Source organism: Schistocerca nitens, chromosome 4, assembly GCF_023898315.1.
Source record: "Schistocerca nitens isolate TAMUIC-IGC-003100 chromosome 4, iqSchNite1.1, whole genome shotgun sequence".
Lineage (NCBI taxonomy): Eukaryota > Metazoa > Arthropoda > Insecta > Orthoptera > Acrididae > Schistocerca > Schistocerca nitens.
In genome coordinates, this window is record NC_064617.1 from 415,645,774 (window position 1) to 415,665,105 (window position 19,332).

Consider the following 19,332-nt stretch of genomic DNA (forward strand, 5'->3'; position numbering starts at 1 on the left):
ACATGACACCTTTACTTTTTCTGAAAACAAGGGTTCTCAGTGCTGGGGAGGACACACAGAGAGGCAGAGGGACGGAAAAGCAATCCTCTAAGGTTTATCTTTATAGACACTGAGGCACGGAATCATAAGCTTTGCAGTTGTCCGTTAGTGTCAAGCCCCAAAATAACGCGAAAAACAACTGACTTCTCAGTTATCTTTATTTTCCATTGTTTAAAATTCCGTAGAAGGCATAACATATCCCGCACATTTTAAAAGGAAAAGAGAGCTGCGATAAAGAACACTTGGGCCAAGCTATGTTAACGTATCACTGAAAACAGCGATACTAAGAGTAACATTAACAATAATGGTATTGAAAATGGTAATTTCGTGGTACCCATTTGGTTCAATTTTGACAAAAACGAGACAGCATAAAAGACTGGAAAACAAAATGAATACCGTCTGCTGTTGTTTCAACAGTGCCGTATCTTCGTGCCTTCAGTTGGGTATCGAATGACCTTGTTTAGGATGTCATAGCCCCAGAAACGTGTATTGCCGTGGGGCTATACTATTTCAAATATGCAAAGACGTGATGGAACATACATAGCATTACGAAATGAGACAAGCAAATTTTGTTGAAATTAAGAACATGGCTGTTAATTCACCTGTTTCCTGTTACATTTGGCATCACAAAGTTTGTTCCATATATTGCTTAAACTCGTTTTGATCTATACACAGTTTTCAAACGTGAAACTACTAGTTACAGAAAACAAGGTAAATCCCACAGATATTTTGGTACTTCAAAGGTAATAAATAACTTACATGTTTTAACTTTAAACGAACTGTACATACATATTCTGCTGGAAGAAAGATATCGACTGTTATTGCTAAGGATTAAAAACGTATATGAAAAATAGTATCACCAGTTACAAAACAAATGTCAATTACTGAACATTCAACGATATTTCATACTGGATTATATACTAGACGCTATATGTTGGCCAATTACAACCATTTAGGCCACGAAAATATTGAGAGTAGGAGATCAACATTATACGATGTAACCAATTCAAGCTGGCGTTGACATAGTGACAGAGGTGAGAGAGAGTGAAAATGAATTTGGAAAATGTATCACATAAGCCGGTTGTATTAAAGTTCCCGAATTATTGATGGCTAATTTATTGTGTGAAGCAGTGATCAGGATTACCTTTATATTTGATGTAAGTTATGGTACAAAGAAATGTTAAAACTACAAATTAGTTAAATGAGAGCAAAGAGTTTTCAAAGTGTAAAGGAGTAAAATAAGGATGTTATCCCTCTTCTACCCAAAAAATCATAGTTACCTTTTCCATAAGCTGTCATATAAAGCATTTCCTCCCGCTATTTACACGTTACAGTTATCAGCCACATATATGCATGTTACTGCTGCTTATACCTTGATTACCACTAAGCATTCTCCACCATATTACTCATCTCGCTCTTTTCACACTTCTTGAAATCCTGCACATAAATTTATTGGTCGCTTCACCAACTTTTCACATGTCCCGCACACCTCAATTTAATTTTCGTGACCATCATCCATATTACAAATATGTCTTCATGTCTCTTTTAGTAGCTCCCAATGTATATATTTCCACTGTTCACTAAACATACGGCAGTATTTTTTTCATTGTTATCGGATCTAAAGTCCACTTGCAATAATTGCCGTAATTCAGAGTTGGTAAATATTACGTTTGAGACACAGAAGAAACTCAGCAAAGAGTACTTGACTGAGGTTACTAAACGCACTCTAGAACATTTCCACTCCATTTTCTTGTTTTAATGTTAGTGTTGTTGTCTTCAGCTGTTCTAAACGCAGTAGTTCATCATTATGAATGAATTCATTAATTTTTTGTGGTTTATTTACGGCACATCATTTCAGTATAACCTTTTCCTACATGTAGTTTATGTCAGGCATACGTACAAACTTGCTCTCTTACACTTACTTCTCTGTATTCGTAGGTGACATTTACCTACTCTGTAAGCGATCAGTGGACTGTCATCAGGTAGTGTTGCAAACAAGTATTATTATTTAATCGGAAAATGAAATCTAGGAGCTGCTAATAATAGTTTTGGTCATATGTAACCTCCTTGCGTAACTCCTTTATCAATTTTTAATTTGCCACTGATGAAGTCTGAACGAAACTATTATTTATGCATTTATTTTTCAGTATGAGGCCATCAATTCCTTTCTAGAACAGTTGATGCTGACTTGGTATAAACTGGATCAAAATATTGGGCGTTAGTATCAGAATGAAGTTATTCCGAAGATCACCTCTACAAAGCATTATCATTTAAACACAGGTTCTTTGGTGAAACATTCACACTCCTGTACAATACCCCCTCTGTAGTTCATTCTTGAGGCATTCAAAGCCACTTATTGCACAATAATTTTGGTGTAGGTATCTCTGGACAACATTTGTTTAAAGATCTTCTCCGACGTTTCGCCAGCACGAGAGATTGTCAGAGGTTCACCCTTCATTGCTGGTGACAACAACTGGAGTAGGAAAGGTATGGGGAGGAAAAGCAGTTGTGTTCTTTCCTGAGGAACCATCTCGGCGTTTGACTTAAGCGATTTAAGAAAATCTGAATACAAACAGTATTCCGGAGATTTGAAATGTCGCTATCGCGAATACATATCCGGTGTTCTATATGTACAATACTTAGTTTTAATGAATTACGAACCTCTCAAATAATTTCCTTGCATTCGTTTGCGCAATTTGTTCTGCCACTGAGAATACATGCGAACATACGTCGAATTGTTTGTGATACGAAGATTGTTGCTAAAACCAATTTGGTAATTTCTTTCAGTTAACTTGTTGTACGCATTTGATGTATATTTACTTCGACTTTCTTGTTTCTCAGTATTTAGAGGCATTCTTCTGCTTCCAGGAGTATATTCAGGTTTTCTGTAAGAAATACGCACGTGAAAAAGGTTGTTGTAGATACATAGAGCACTAAATTCTTTTCATTCTGATAGAGCGCAGTTTTAACATACAAAAGGGCCTGAAACTCAGGGAATCGAACAGGGGCCTCTTCAGTTAGCAATCCGCCGCACTGACAGTGCAGTTACCGAGGCCGACAGAAATACTTTCTTTGATGTACACACAATCTTTGTCCTTAGAGGTTAGCTGCCGTACGATATTTATGAGACGTTATTCAAAAGTTGGGATTAATCTACGATCTCAGGACCACAGAAGCATGCTTCCTCTTCCTCGTACAAGCGCGGGTGCTGAATTTGGTGCAGCATTTATTTTCAATTCGGGTTCTTTTAACAAACAGTGACATTCCTTGTCCCTGCGGTGGCTTGATAAAATCGCGAAATCTTTGTTGTTCATCTCTATGACAATTCCTAACACGTTCATGGTCTTAAGAACAAATAAAGAATCTTCGCTTAACTTATGCTGCTGACACAATAGTTTTTCACCCCCTCAGTAAAAATGTGTCTTCACCATTTTACGAATCCTCATGTTCAAGCTCTCGTTGTCATTTTGCATATTGGCACGCTGCATCTATTAAGCCAACTGAAATTCTTATAATCTTCGAATCTTTTCCATAAGTAATTCGTCAAGCGTCTACAGGAGTCTGTATTTCTGGTTGGTGCACAGTTCCATTCCCAGTCAGATGTTGATTTTGCAGGAATGAGCTATATACTTCAGGCATGCGAATAAAGAAGAACGGAATTCGCTCTCGAATAGAACCTTCGCATAAGGTGAAATTTCGTCTTCATTCATACTGATACGAATAGTCGTGAAAACATGGAAAACCCTGCTCTCGACAAGAAATGGGTTAGTAGCATGGCTGCTAAGGCATGCAGGAATGATTAATGCTGGATCGAACAGTGCAAGGGAAAGCTTTTTAGATGCGTAGAGGAGTTGGGATTTTCACTGCAGATTGAATGAAACTTTGATTGTAGTAATAACGTGATCCGATTAGCATAGCAAACAAAGTGAGGAAGGATGGTATCTAGACAAGTGACTGATGGTTGTCTCCTGCCAAACTTAATATTGTGTGCAGTTGAGAGCGCATAGAATGCCAATAAAACTAAACAATGAAACACTGAGCCCACGCCTTTCAGGATGAATACTAAGTTTCGGTGTGAAAGGAAATGCCGTTAGTTATTTGGAGGTTGTTCCCTGTAGCGACCATTAATCTTTAATTAGGGACTATTAATTTTGAATTATGTTATCTACATTTAGAGATATCTCAGCCACGATATTGTGAAATATTGTAACTTCAGACCGAATTTATGTCGCATATGAAACTGAAATCGCCACTGAGGCCGAGCGGTTCCAGGCGCTTCTGTCTGGAACTGCGCGACCGCTCCGGTCGCAGGTTTGAATCCTGCCCTGGGCATGGATGTGTGTGATGTCCTTAGGATAGGTTAGGTTTAAGTATTTCTGAGTTCTAGGGGACTGATGACCTCAGATGTTAAGTCCCATAGTGCTCAGAGCCATTTGAACCATTTGTCTCCTTAATCATTTTCATAAATTAGAAAGAGCAGTGGGCCTCTAGCACTACGTCGGAGACAGCCGGATATCACTTCTGTTTTAGTCAATGATTTTCCATCGATTACTACGCAGAGTGACCTTTCTGACAGGAAATAATCAATCTAGCACCACAACTGAAGCGCTACTATGTTGGAACGCAATTGATTAGAAATATTTTGTGAGGAAAGGTGTGAAAAGCCTTCTGGAAATTTACAAACTTGGATTCAGTTAGAGTTCTCCCGTCAACAGCACGCATTACTTCGTGTGAATAAAGAGCTAGTTATGTTTCACGTACCCATAGTCAGACAGTGGTTGTAAACTAAAATCATGGCAATCTGTGGTCCTTTCTTTTCAAAATGATTGATTTTTGTACGTGTGCGGTACAACTGCTAATACTATTGGAGATTGAGTTGGTTACTTTGGCGATGCATCAGCTGTTGGCTGGTACGTACGGGCTATACAGAAGAACTCGTCTAAAGGCGTAAGCTTAGTACCCTTTAAGAAAGGCTTCCTGTGGCTTGGCGCTTTGTCCGTGGGATAATGGGAGCCTCTCTGTGGCACCGTTGCTGATAAGGGACTAGAGTGTGAGCCCTGTAATGGCTTCATTAGGAGGCCGACACTGGTCTGAGATTACACTGTGCACTACAGAAGCTCAAAGAGATCTACCACAATAGTATCCAGTCTTACAGGCTAGAGCCCTTCTCCCTGTCACACTTTTAACGTTACACAATTTTTATGTGATCGACTTGTGGCAGATGGTTTTCTAAGCACGCGAATGTGCGGCATCATACAATTTTCAAATTTGAGTTCACCGTATCTACATCTCACTGGTACAACACACCAAACAAAATCAGTTATACTGAGAACTCAGCATTGTTTATTGGCTATTTTTTTCATTTTAGATACAAACTGTGAGCCACGAAAATTACTCCCTGAGAAATGAATTTACAGCATGGACTGTTTTGTATATCCATTTCATATTTATTTTTTGTGTTACAAAATTTCAGCTGCTTAGCCAGTTTGAAGGCACTGCATTTACGTCAGGAAAACACACGAGAGAACGAGGCACAACCAACCACTTGAAAAGATACCACAATATAAATACAGAAAAAGAAAAATACAAAGAAAACTGTCAACCTTTAATCTATTTTGGGCTATAGTCATGTAATTTCATCTGCAGTATGAGGTTTTCCTAATGTACTAAAAGTAAAATAAAAATTAAACGTTATAAATACACAGGTAAAAATGGAATAAACATCATATAGTATAATGGTTTACAAAATTTTCAGGCTCCAAAGTTCTATCCATGATATCCGATTTTGTACTAACCATCTATATAATGTTTTCACCTATTGTTTGTTCCATTTTTACCTGTATATTCATAACCTTAATTTTTTATTTTACTTTTAGTACATTAGGACAACCTCACACTGCAGATGAGATTACATGACTATAGCCCAAAATAGATTAAAGATTGAAAGTACTCTTTGTATTTTTCTTTTTCTGTATTTATATTATGGTATCTTTTCAAGTGGTTGGTTGTGCCTCGTTCTCTCCTGTGTTTTAGAAGTGCGAGAAAACACTGACCTACATGCAGTGACATCTTAAGGGAAATAAGTCAAAGTAAAACATGTGACTAGACCTTGGTACAAATTATTATTCGTCGCTTCAGTCTGCATACATACATCAGAGATGTTTGAAACTTGAAAAAGGTCTCTGGAACCATATAGTTTCATTTCATTCTAGCACCTTTGGCTGAGTTTCAGGCAGGCTTTCCAATTAATTTCGTTCGATGCTGAGGTGCCATTGCAAACGTTGGAGAGCCTCTGCGATGCTTTTTAAGTTTAGGGGGAATACGAAGTGGGCTGAGACGTGGATTGGAATTTTTTGGCGTTCTAAGGTAGTTCGTACTGTTGTTTAAAGCCATTATGCCAGGGTCGTGTAGTGATTAGCGCATCTTCCTAGTGTTCCGGAGACGTGGGTTCAAATCCGAACCTTGGTACAAATTTTCATTCGTTTCTTCAGTATGCGTATATGCATGTAAGGGTAGGCATACTTTCTGTGTGACCTATGTTACTAAAAAACTCTAAATTGAAGGGAAAACAGTAAAATGATGGGAAGGACGGATTATTGTCTGTTCATTTAGTGTAAACCGTGACGCCATGGCGTCATTTTGACCAGCGGAAGAGTTCTGTGACTAGCTTAACACGAAAGCGTCATAGCAGGTCGACGCAAGAAACCTCAGAGTCATAGATCTTTGCATAATCTAATGCAGAAAGCCATATTCGGATAACGTTGACATCGTGGAAATCGTCACCTGGGATTCCTGAAAATCCAGAACTATGATACAGCTGACACAGTGGGAAGGTTGGAACAGCTCAACAACCATGCACTGCGCTTGGTTCTGCTGCCGTTTCAGAAACAATGGTCGCGAGCGATCTCGCATAAATACTCCGTCTTAGACAAGCAGGGTCTGTCGCCGCCGGCAGCCAGCTTCGTGGAGAAGGCTGCTGTTTCTTGACCAACGAGATATACGGGCGATCTACGGATCGGAGCGTGGAATGTCAGATCCCTTAATCGGGCAGGTAGGTTAGAAAATTTGAAAAGGGAAATGGATAGGTTAAAGTTAGATATAGTGGGAATTAGTGAAGTTCGGTGGCAGGAGGACCAAGACTTCTTGTCAGGTGACTAAAGGGTTATAAACACAAAGTCAAATAGGGGTAATGCAGGAGTAAGTTTAATAATGAATAGGAAAATAGGAATGCGGGTAAGCTACTACAAACAGCATAGTGAACGCATTATTGTGGCCAAGATAGATACGAAGCCCACACCTACCAAAGTAGTACAAGTTTATATGCCAACTAGCTTTGCAGATGACGAAGAAATTGAAGAAATGTATGATGAAATAAAATAAATTATTCAGATATGAAGGGAGACGAGAATTTAATAGTCATGGGTGACTGGAATTCGAGTGTAGGAAAAGGGAGAGAAGGAAACGTAGTAGGTGAATATGGATTGGGGCTAAGAAATGAAAGAGGAAGCCGCCTGGTAGAATTTTGCACAGATCACAACTTAATGATAGCTAACACTTGGTTTAAGAATCATGATAGAAGATTGTATACATGGAAGAACCCTGGAGATACTAAAAGGCATCAGATAGATTATATAATGGTAAGACAGAGATTTAGGAACCAGGTTTTCAATTGTAAGACATTTCCAGGGGCAGATGTGGATTCTGACCACAATCTATTGGTTATGACCTGTAGATTAAAACTGAAGAAACTGCAAAAAGGTGGGAATTTACGAAGATGGGACCTGGATCAACTGAAAGAACCAGAGGTTGTACAGAGTGTCAGGGAGAGCATAAGGGAAAAATTGACAGGAATGGGGGAAAGAAATACAGTAGATGAAGAATGGGTAGCTTTGAGGGATGAAGTAGTGAAGGCAGCAGAGGATCAAGTAGGTAGAAAGATGAGGGCTAGTAGAAATCCTTGGGTAACATAAGAAATATTGAATTTAATTGATGAAAGGAGAAAATATAAAAATGCAGTAAATGAAGCAGGCAAAATGGAATACAAACGTCTCAAAAATGAGATCGACAGGAAGTGCAAAATGGCTAAGCAGGGATGGCTAGAGGACAAAGGTAAGGATGTAGAGGCTTGTCTCACTAGGGATACGAGAGATACTGCCTATAGGAAAATTAAAGAGACCTTTGGAGATAAGACAACCACTTGTATGAACATCAAGAGCTCAGATGGAAACCCAGTTCTAAGCAAAGAAGGGAAAGCAGAGAGGTGGAAGGAGTATATAGGGGGTCTATACAAGGGCGATGTACTTGAGGACAATATTATGGAAATGGAAGAGGACGTAGATGAAGATGAAATGGGAGATACGATACTGCGTGAAGAGTTTGACAGAGCATTGAAAGACCTGAGTCGAAACAAGGCCCCCGGAGTAGACAACATTCCATCGGAACTACTGACGGCCTTGGGAGAGCCAGTCCTGACAAAACTTTACCATCTGGTGAGCAAGATGTATGAAACAGGCGAAATACCCTCAGACTTCAAGAAGAATATAATAATTCCAATCCCAAAGAAAGAAGGTGTTGACAGATGTGAAAATTACCGAACAATCAGTTTAATAAGCCACAGCTGCAAAGTACTAACACGAATTCTTTACAGACGAATGGAAAAACTAGTGGAAGCCGACCTCCGGGAAGATCAGTTTGGTTCCGTAGAAATACTGGAACACATGAGGCAATACTGACCTTACGACTTATCTTAGAAGAAAGATTAAGGAAAGGCAAACCTACGTTTCTAGCATTTGTAGACTTACAGAAAGCTTTTGACAATGTTGACTGGAATACACTCTTTCAAATTCTGAAGGTGGCAGGGGTAAAATACAGGGAGCGAAAGGCTATTTACAATTTGTACAGAAACCAGATGGTAGTTATAAGAGTCGAGGGACATGAAAGGGAAGCAGTGGTTGGGAAGGGAGTAAGACAGGGTTGTAGCCTGTCCCCGATATTATTCAATCTGTATATTGAGCAAGCAGTAAAGGAAACAAAAGAAAAATTTGGAGTAGGTATTAAAATTCATGGAGAAGAAGTAAAAACTTTGAGGTTCGCCGATGACATTGTAATTCTGTCTGAGACAGCAAAGGACTTAGAAGAGCAGTTGAACGGAATGGATGGTGTCTTGAAGAGAGGATATAAGATGAACATCAACAAAAGCAAAACGAGGATAATGGAATGTAGTCGAATTAAGGCGGGTGATGTTGAGGGTACTAGATTAGGAAATGAGACACTTAAAGTGGTAAAGGAGTTCTGCTATTTGTGGAGCAAAATAACTGATGATGGTCGAAGTAGAGAGGATATAAAATGTAGACTGGCAATGGCAAGGAAAGCGTTTCTGAAGAAGAGAAATTTGTTAACATCGAGTACAGATTTAAATGTCAGGAAGTTGTTTCTGAAAGTATTTGTGTGGAGTGTAGCCATGTATGGAAGTGAAACATGGACGGTAAATATTTTGGACAAGAAGGGAATAGAATCTTTCGAAATGTGGTGCTACAGAAGAATGCTGAAGATTAGATGGGTAGATCACAGAACTAATGAGGAGGTACTGAATAGGATTGGGGAGAAGAGGAGTTTGTGGCACAACTTGACCAGAAGAAGGGATCGGTTGGTAGGACATGTTCTGAGACATCAAGGGATCACTAATTTAGTATGGGAGGGCAGCGTGGAGGGTAAAATTCGTAGGGGGAGACCAAGAGATGAATACACTAAGCAGATTCAGAAGGATGTAGGTTGCAGTAGGTACTGGGAGATGAAGAAGCTTGCACAGAATAGAGTAGCATGGAGAGCTGCATCAAACCAGTCTCAGGACTGAAGACCACAACAACAACAACAACGAGATATACGGGCCGTGCAACGATCTTTTGATGTCACACTTGTCTGCTCGTCGGCCACCCTTCGTTAACTCTGGGCCCCGTTAAGGCCCCACGGGGAATCAACATTTAATGAAAAGGTACCCACCAAAGGTCTTAAATTTATTGACAAGTTGCATGCATTTAATCTCGCAGTCACAAATTCCTGAAACAGTCTGAAATAGTTACTCGCTCCCGCCAGGCACAGCTCGGCTCCCATCGAACTGTCATTCATGCCTTCAGGAACTAACCAACCACAGAGGCTGCCACAGCTGTGCGTCGCCAGAACTGCAGCCATGACTTGGCAGTCCTTCATCCCCATCCCGCTAAGGGGGACGTCTGCCACTACAGTCCTGTAACGGCAGGAGCCATCCATGCTGCTGAGTCTGTTCGCTCAGATCAGCACCCTTAATCCTCACCAGGGTTCACGCCCGATTCCCACTGGCGGCTGTGATGACAGTATTTCTGTAAAATTGTAGACAAACTTATGCTCTTGATTTACTTGGAAGCATCCGCTATATTTCTACCCACGAACTTGCTGCGATCAGGACTTACGTGAAGAGCTCAATGCCGTCCTGTTCACTAGACATAAAGGGCCTCCACCCACCGCAGAGGTCAATTACCTCTGATCTCTTCAATAAGGATCGTAACTGATGTTACCGAAGTTTAACTTGGGATCATTAAGATAAAATGATAAACAATGCAAATGCAAGTGAAACTGTTTATGTGGCAATTTACGTTGGCATCGTATGTTACAAAAGTACCCATGAAGTCGACTCTCATGCTCTTGTACACTCCATTAACACGGCAGTTACTAGAGAACCTTTCGATAAAATGGTCAAAACTACGATCACAAAAATATAAAAAAAAGACAGAAAAGATAAATGATGCACATATTCAGCATGGATTACTCATTGGGTGACGAGTTTCGCTTTCATATACGAACGAACCAAGGCTCACTAAATTAAATTTTCGATGTACATTTAACTTTGGAAGCCTTTACTGTTTAGAAATGCGTTTTAACCCGCCTTCTGTTGGATTAACATCTGCTGTATTCTCAACACTGGCTCACATTCTGCATGATAATTAAATAACAGTAGCTGTCCAATAAAGTCCAGGATGCTGGCAGTATCCAAAAAAATTACAGTCGGGGACTATACCCTTACAAGACTAGTGTACTTTATATGTACATAGTGAGCATACATACATGGTCAAATTCGTTACTCTTGTCTCTTACTAATTACAGCACTGGAACCACTGTAGCCAGTTATAAACGGTCAATAAATGAAACGTTTATTCCATGATCAAAAAATTTCCCTTCTAAAACCGTACGGTCCACAATTGTTATGCCGATGAGGCAAAATCGCCTTGAGAATTGAGACAATAATACCACCGATTCACGAAGTTGAAGATACCCGTTTGGTAAAACGAAGTGTCATGCTGCTACAAGAACTCGGTGACCACGTGCTGCACAGGAGTCGGCCCTTCAAGGCCTTTTTTATGGAACTGAAGGTGTGATATTCGCATGGGGTCATAGAGCGGGTACTCCAGTATCTCCCACTTCATTTGGCGTAAATTAGGCATTACGACATTTGCGTTACGGGCGCTTCCTGTTTCGAATAGCGACCAGCAGGGGACTTGGCACAGCATTCCAGAACGGTGGTTTTCGACAGACACGCTGGCCCATAGTCATCATTCTCCATTGACTGCCTACCGATCAAGAAAGGAATAACTGCACGTTGGTCCCGTTTGGAGAAATTTGGCAATTACGTCGCCATAGTTCACATTTCTGCATTTCTCTCACGCGTGTCTAAAAGACACAAATACCACACTAACCCCTTGCCGACATATCGATGCTTGTATATCCATAACGAAGTCGCGCTCCATTGCATATACGCCGTAGCAACGGCCTCAATCGGCCCTTTATAAATATAAAAGACTGATATCTTACGTACTATTACTAGACACCTGTTATTAGATCTAAAGCACCAAAACTAGACAGACAATAATGAAAAGTGTGAGGTCATACTCATGAGTGCTAAAAGGAACCCGCCAACCTTCGGTTGCACGATAAAGCAATCAAATCCAAAGGCCGTAAATTTAACTGAATATCTATAAATTACAATTAAGAACAACTTAAACTGGAATGAAAACAGAAAACATTGTTAGGAATGACACGGACATGATAGAGGATTTGAGGTGTAAATGATTACAACAAAGGTGTTCTTCATTGGGCGGGAGAGGATCTTGTCAAGAAACTTCAATCATGAACTTTTTTTCTCTAATGCGAAAATATTGTGCTGACGCCGACCTACACAGGGAGAAATGATTATCATAATAAAGTATGGGAAATCGAAATTCGCGTGGAGAAGTACAGGCGTTCGTTTTCTCCGCGAACTGTTCCAGAATGGGATAAAAGAGAATTCACGTTAAGGTGGTCCAATGAACCCTCTGCTAGGTACTTACGTGTGATTGGCAGACTATCGATGCAGGTGTGGATTAGGAAGGAGGAATCACCAAGAGTACTGACTAACAAACTTTGTTTAACATGAAGGTGGCATGTTTTAACTGAGTAATTAAAATATAAAATAGAGGTGGCCACAGAAAATTTTTTATTGACACTGAAATATTACTATTTATCATGTTATGTAAGGCAATAGATAAATCAGAAATCGAAAGAAGTGTGAAAGCCAAAGGAATGCAATATGATATACAAAGGAAGGTTTTAATACTACGTGAGTACCGCATCACAGAAGCGCCAGATGGTATTAGATAATATTCTAACGTTGGCAGATCAACTGAAAAATATTACATGCAGTATTTGATCGAAGTTTGTTAGAAACTATCTATGCTTTGGCTCGGTTTGTTCGTTAAAGATACTTGTTATATATTTCAACCACTAGTGATAACCGTAAATAGTTGGCACGAGCATGTAGAAAGCAAAAAACTAAAAATGTATAAATTTACTGAAAGCAAATAAACAAAATCCATTCTGACATAACAAAAAATAAATTTCTCATTTACACTCTCTTAATGAATTTATACACCAGAACTGAAATAGTACAGCATATATATTTAATCATTTATTTTTCAGTACTAAATTTAAAACAAGGTCGTTAGATATTATTGACACCATTGGATTGGTCTCGGCTTTTAGAGCATAGTTTTTCGGAGGAGGGTTTAATGATAGACACTCTGAACTATTTCTTATGTGCTGCTGTGACCCGTTTTTTTGTCATCACAGCAGCCAGCGTAGAACCCGGTTCAGCAAAGGTGGGGTTTTGAGAGGTATAGGGCACCATGGATTCTGGTTGTGTCAATGCAGCGGATAGGTGTTGCAAAAAAGCAATAGATTTATTTATTGTTGATGATTTGTATGGTTTGGAACTATGTAGCTTTAGCATCAAAATACTCAGAACACATTATGTGTAATCGAGTGAGAAAGGGGAAGGGTGGAAGAAAATGATTTAAAATGGATCGCGGATAATGGAAGACTGTGAAACGTTGCTCTAGAGACCTGCTTGAGATAGAGTGTGAAGGAAGCTTATACTGTGCTCCTTATCTGGGTCCATCGTAGACTTTATCTGACAGTGCATGCTGTTTCGCTGGAGATACACAGTGTGAACCTCATACAAAGAACCGTCAAACAAAACCAATTTGCTTTATATGTAACAATTACAACATATCACTTTCTCATCAGTTTTGTTTAAATTTCTGGAAAAATTTGCATTCAGTATGATTGATAAAGACATCCACAAGCTAGTCTGCCACGCAACTACCCATTGCTCTTTTATAATATCCATAGTATCTACTAAACATATGCACTGAAGAGCCAAAGAAACTGCTACACCTGCCCATACCTTGTAGAGCCACCGCGAGCACGCAGAAGTGCCGCAGCACGACGCGGTATTGACTCGACTCATGTCTGAAGTAGTGCTGGAGGAAATTAACACCATGAATCCTGCAGGGCTGTCCATAAATATGTAAGAGTACGAGGTGGTGGAGACCTCTACTGAACAGCCCGTTGCAAGGCATCCCAGATATGCAAAATAATGTTCATGTCTGGGAGCTTGGTGGGCAGCGGAAGTGTTTAAATTCAGAAACGTATTCCTTCAGCCACTATGCAGCAATTCTGGAGGTGTGGGGTGTCGCATTGTCCTGGTGGAATTGCCCAAGAACGTCGGAATGGAAAATGGACATGAATGCATGCAGGTGGTCAGACAGGATGCTTAAGTAAGTTTCACTTGTCAGAGTCGTATCTAGACATATCAGGGTCCCATATCATTCCAACTCTATACGACCCACACCATTACAGAGCCTCCACCAACTTGAACAGTCCCTTGCTGACATCCAGGGTCAATGGAGATCATGAGGTTGTCTCCATACCCGTACACGTCTATCCGCTCGATACAATTTCAAACAAGACTCGTCCGACCAGGCAACGTGTTTCCAGTCATCAACAGTCCAATTTCGGTGTTGGTGGGACTAGGTGAGGGATAAAGCTATCCGTCGTGCGGTCGTGAAAAGTACAAGAGTGGGCCTTCAACTCCGAAAGCCCATATTGGTGATGGTTCGTTGAATAGTTCGCACGATGAGACTTATTGATAGCCCAGCATTAAATCTGCAGAAATTTATCTGTCACGTTGATCGATTCTCTTCAGTTGAGGGTGTTCCCGTTCTTGCAGGATCCTATTTCAGCCCAGCGATGTCGGAGATCTAAATGTTTTACCGGATTCCTGATGTTCACGGTACACTCGTGAAATGGTCGTACGGGAAAATCTCCTCTTCACCGCTATCTTGGAGACGATGTGTCCCATCGTTCGTGCGCCACTGCAACACTACATTCAAACTCATTTAAATGACCTATCATTGTAGCCTCAGCAACAGATCTAACAACCGCGCCAGACCCTTGTTGTCATACATAGGCGCTCCGACCGCAGCGCAGTATTCTGCCTGTTTACTCATCTCTGTATTTCAATACGCCTGTCTGCACCAGTTTCTTTGGCGCTTCAGTGTATTTGTGCAAATGTTAGTGATATCTTAGCGGAACAGTTTACTGTTCAATGGAATTAGGACATTTTCAGTTCGTTTTAGCAATTTTCCTCAATTTTGTTTACTCCATACGTGGACTCATTGTCGTTTGATCACACCGTTACACTTTTTACGTAATAAAATACGGTGGATGGCGTTATCTTGTTTACATATTTTTGGGTATGTTCTCAACTTGATGGTCTCGGTATTTTCTACAATAAGGGGCATTTCCTTGTCTATTAATAAGAATTTATAATTTTTCGCGGTTTCCCTGATCAAAGCATTGAATTTCTTAATAGGAAGTTATCAAGTCAACTGATACTGTTGTTAGCTAGGAATTCATATAGTTTCACTTCGTATTCATCATTCTTCATGGTAAAAATCTGGTACCTTTCTTTGCCCAAACTGCTGTGACTTTCTGTAAATCTATCTTCAAGTTGATTTCACGTTTTATATGATTACAGTTAGAACATGTATGCTTGCGGGATTTTAAATCCACAAAAATGTAAATAAAATAAAATACATTACAATGAAATGAACTCCCTTAGCTGCTTACAGGCGTTGACAAACTTCAACGGGGACAGATGAAAATGTGTGCCCCGACCGGGACTCGAACCCGGGATCTCCTGCTTACATGGCAGACGCTCTATCCATCTTTTTTTTTAAACTCATATTGTTCTGTGTTGTTCGTTGAATTTGTTTGGCGCGGACGTCCGATGACACCCGTTCAGGTGCTTTGTTGATCTGTTCACTTTTTTTTTTTTTTTTTTTTTTTTTTTTTTTTTTTTTTTTTTTTTACAGAATGTAGTTAACCCTCTGACCGAGCACTCTGAGCTACCGAGCCGGCGTCCATTTGAGCCACCGAGGACACAGAATACAGCGCGAAACCCACATTCTCAACGTATTGTCCCGCACTACATTCGTAGTGTCCCCGTCCATTATACTCAGTACTCGCGGCGTGTTGCCTATTCTCGTAAGAGTTCGGGCACTGTTTGTGCATTCGCACAGAAGAAGAAGATGGTCAAGTGGCCGGTGAGCCTTAACTATATGTGTACTAAGATGGTATCTGTTCTTTCGGACATGTCCGAAAGAACAGATACCATCTTAGTATATATAAAATGAAATAAATCGAAGTAAATCATGTATGAATTTAATAATTGTTGAACAGTCTATCAGGTAACTATCTAGCGTACCCACTATATACATGTGTAAACTGCGTCTGACACTGCTTACGCCCCATGCCATACAACTGACAAGCAATTTATCTAGTACATATCGTAAATTGTCATGAGGACGCCATTATTAAACAAACAAGTCAACTGCATCCAACTGAGCAGTAGCCACAGCTCATCCTAAGCGAAATAAAACCGAGGTTAAATATAAAAGTGTTGTAATAGGAAAGTAAGTTGTTAAGAAAAAACCTGCAACAGCAATTTTCATGTGTAACACATTAAATGTGCAGGCGGCAACAAATGATGTTTTACTCAACATTGTTCTGATTTCCTTCAACACACTTTTGAAACTGTACGTAAGGTTTCACAGTAATTTCCTACTGTTGTTATTGGATGGTAGGATCATCATAACCTACGTGATATTTACCAGTAACAGTTGTATTTTGAAACAAAGTGCTAGTTAATTTATATTCACTATATCTATACATTTTCCACTACACCTGTCAATTCGTGTGGAGTTTCTAGCAAAGATAGGTTATTTCCACAAAGCTGTACTTCCTTTCTAAATAATACCCTTAAGTTTTAAGAAATCAGCTTGTTGATTGTTGTACTACCTCTAGGAAAATATCTATTATTAACGATTAATTTAAATAACATTGTTAAATTAAATGAGACAAAAACACTTGCACATAAACGTAGTTTCTTATCTTAAAAGAGAGGAGCTATTTTTGCTACGGTCAGTATGTGCTACTCGGATTGACACATAAGTTCTTCGTAACATATGATTGTGTTTAGCGCACTGTCTTCGTCGATCCGTTATAATTTCAGAATTTATCTATCACTCTCTGCAAAGGCGGTGATGCATAATATTTGTGTTACCAGTAGCAAATTATATTGCAACATTTACTGGTTTATAATCAACTTTCGTCTTTCTTTTTTCTTTGCACCATTACTACTTGGTAAAAACTCGCCGAGTAACTGTAAATTATTTGTGTCACTGGTAGAATATTAAATCTTCTGAACTACTCTCCTTTCCCGGTAAATGGTCGTCACATACTTTTAGACACAAAGATCTGGTACATAATCTAAGCTGTAGCTGAACGCAATGATGTTCGACAGGAATCACGTTGGGATCTCGATCAGAAAACCCACATGATGTGGGTAGCATAGAACAGTCTAAAAAGCTTTCGTGAACATCGAACAATAGGTCTAAATTAGGAAGTGTAACAATATGCCAACATGTCGTACCTTAATTTCCATGATGACACTCCATTCGCACATTCCGTGTTGTGAAACGTTTCTCAGCTCTCTATAAAAGTCATCGAGAATTTTGCTCAGGTGCCTGATAAGACAGGGATCATTCCTCCGTGCACAACTGCCGATTTCCTCGAGTTGTATGTCTTAAGAGTAGCTCTTGAGTGTGGGTGAGTATCATGATTCTCTTTATAGTGTGGTGTCATTTTTGTGTGGAATGATAGTTCGAGTGGATGTAACAGAGTGCCTGCTCGAAATGACCTTCTCTTAGACATATAAAAACACGTTTACTTACATTTTTGTTGGCGATTTAATTTTCTGGCACACAGAGCACAGTAACAGGCAAATCACAACCTAGTATTTCCACAAACATCTGTTTACAACTTTCTAAAGAGTTTTAAAATATAAGATAAACTACTTACATTTTCAAAGACTGTAATATATGAAGATCTGGAAATCTTCATTCATGGCATGTATGGCATGTATTATTAAATGATAAGCTTGAAAGTAATAATGTTAACTTCTTCAAAAATTTCTCCATTATTAAATGTTTATTTCATTGACAGCATAATTCTCATTAGGTATCCATCTAACATTCTACATATTGCCATTACATCTAGATAAAAATTTTCATCTTCACTACAGGAATTTATTACAGTCTTTGAAATAGTAAGTAGTTTCTTAGATTTTAAAACTCATTGGAAAGTTGTAAACAGACGTTTGTGAAAATGCTAGGTTGTGATTTACCTGTTACTGTGCTCTGTGTGCCAGAAAATGAAATCGTCAACAAAAACGTAAGTATACGTATTTTTATATTTTACCTAATCACGCTATTCACATAATGTGCACACTACAACAGAATTATCCTTCCACACACGTTTATTTTTCGGTGCTTAACCCCACTGGCACATACAGCTAATGTACATAACCTATCAGCTTATGTATAAGTAACCGTATAATTCGCCTGATGATGGCAGCATGCTGCCGAAATGCATTGTGCTAGTAAAATATTAGCAAAACGTAACTGCGGCAGTATAAAATTATTCCTCATAATATTATAATACAGTTGCAGACCTCAAACAACATCCATATAACATTGATAAATTTAAATATGGAATAATCAACAGCAACGTTGTGTTCTACAGATCGTAGACTCGAATGTCAGGATCTAACCGCCGTAGGATGGCGTAAAAAATCTGAAAGGGAAAATAAAAAGGCTGAATCTAGATATACTTAGAGTCAGTGAAGTGAATTGAAAAGGAGATAAGGAATTCTGGTCAGATGGATACGGAGTAATATCAACCGCAAGAAAATAACTGGGGTAGACTTCATTGAATATGAACGTACAGAAGCGGGTCAGCTATTGTGGACGATTCAGTGATAGGGTGCTGCTCTACATCTACGTCTACATCTACATGACTACTCTGCAATTCACATTTAAGTGCTTGGCAGAGGGTTCATCGAACCACAATCATACTATCTCTCTACCATTCCACTCCAGAACAGCGCACGGGAAAAACGAACACCTAAACCTTTCTGTTCGAGCTCTGATTTCTCTTATTTTATTTTGATGATCGTTCCTACCTATGTAGGTTGGGCTCAACAAAATATTTTCGCATTCGGAAGAGAAAGTTGGTGAATGAAATTTCGTAACTAGATCTCGCTGCGACGAAAAACGTCTTTGCTTTAATGACTTCCATCCCAACTCGCGTATCATATCTGCCACACTCTCTGCCCTATTACGTGATAATACAAAACGAGCTGCCCCTTTTTGCACCCTTTCGATGTCCTCCGTCAATCCCACCTAGTAAGGATCCCACACCGCGCAGCAATATTCTAACAGAGGACGAACGAGTGTAGTGCAAGCTGTTTCTTTAGTGGACTTGTTGCATCTTCTAAGTGTCCTGCCAATGAAACGCAACCTTTGGCAAGCCTTCCCCACAATA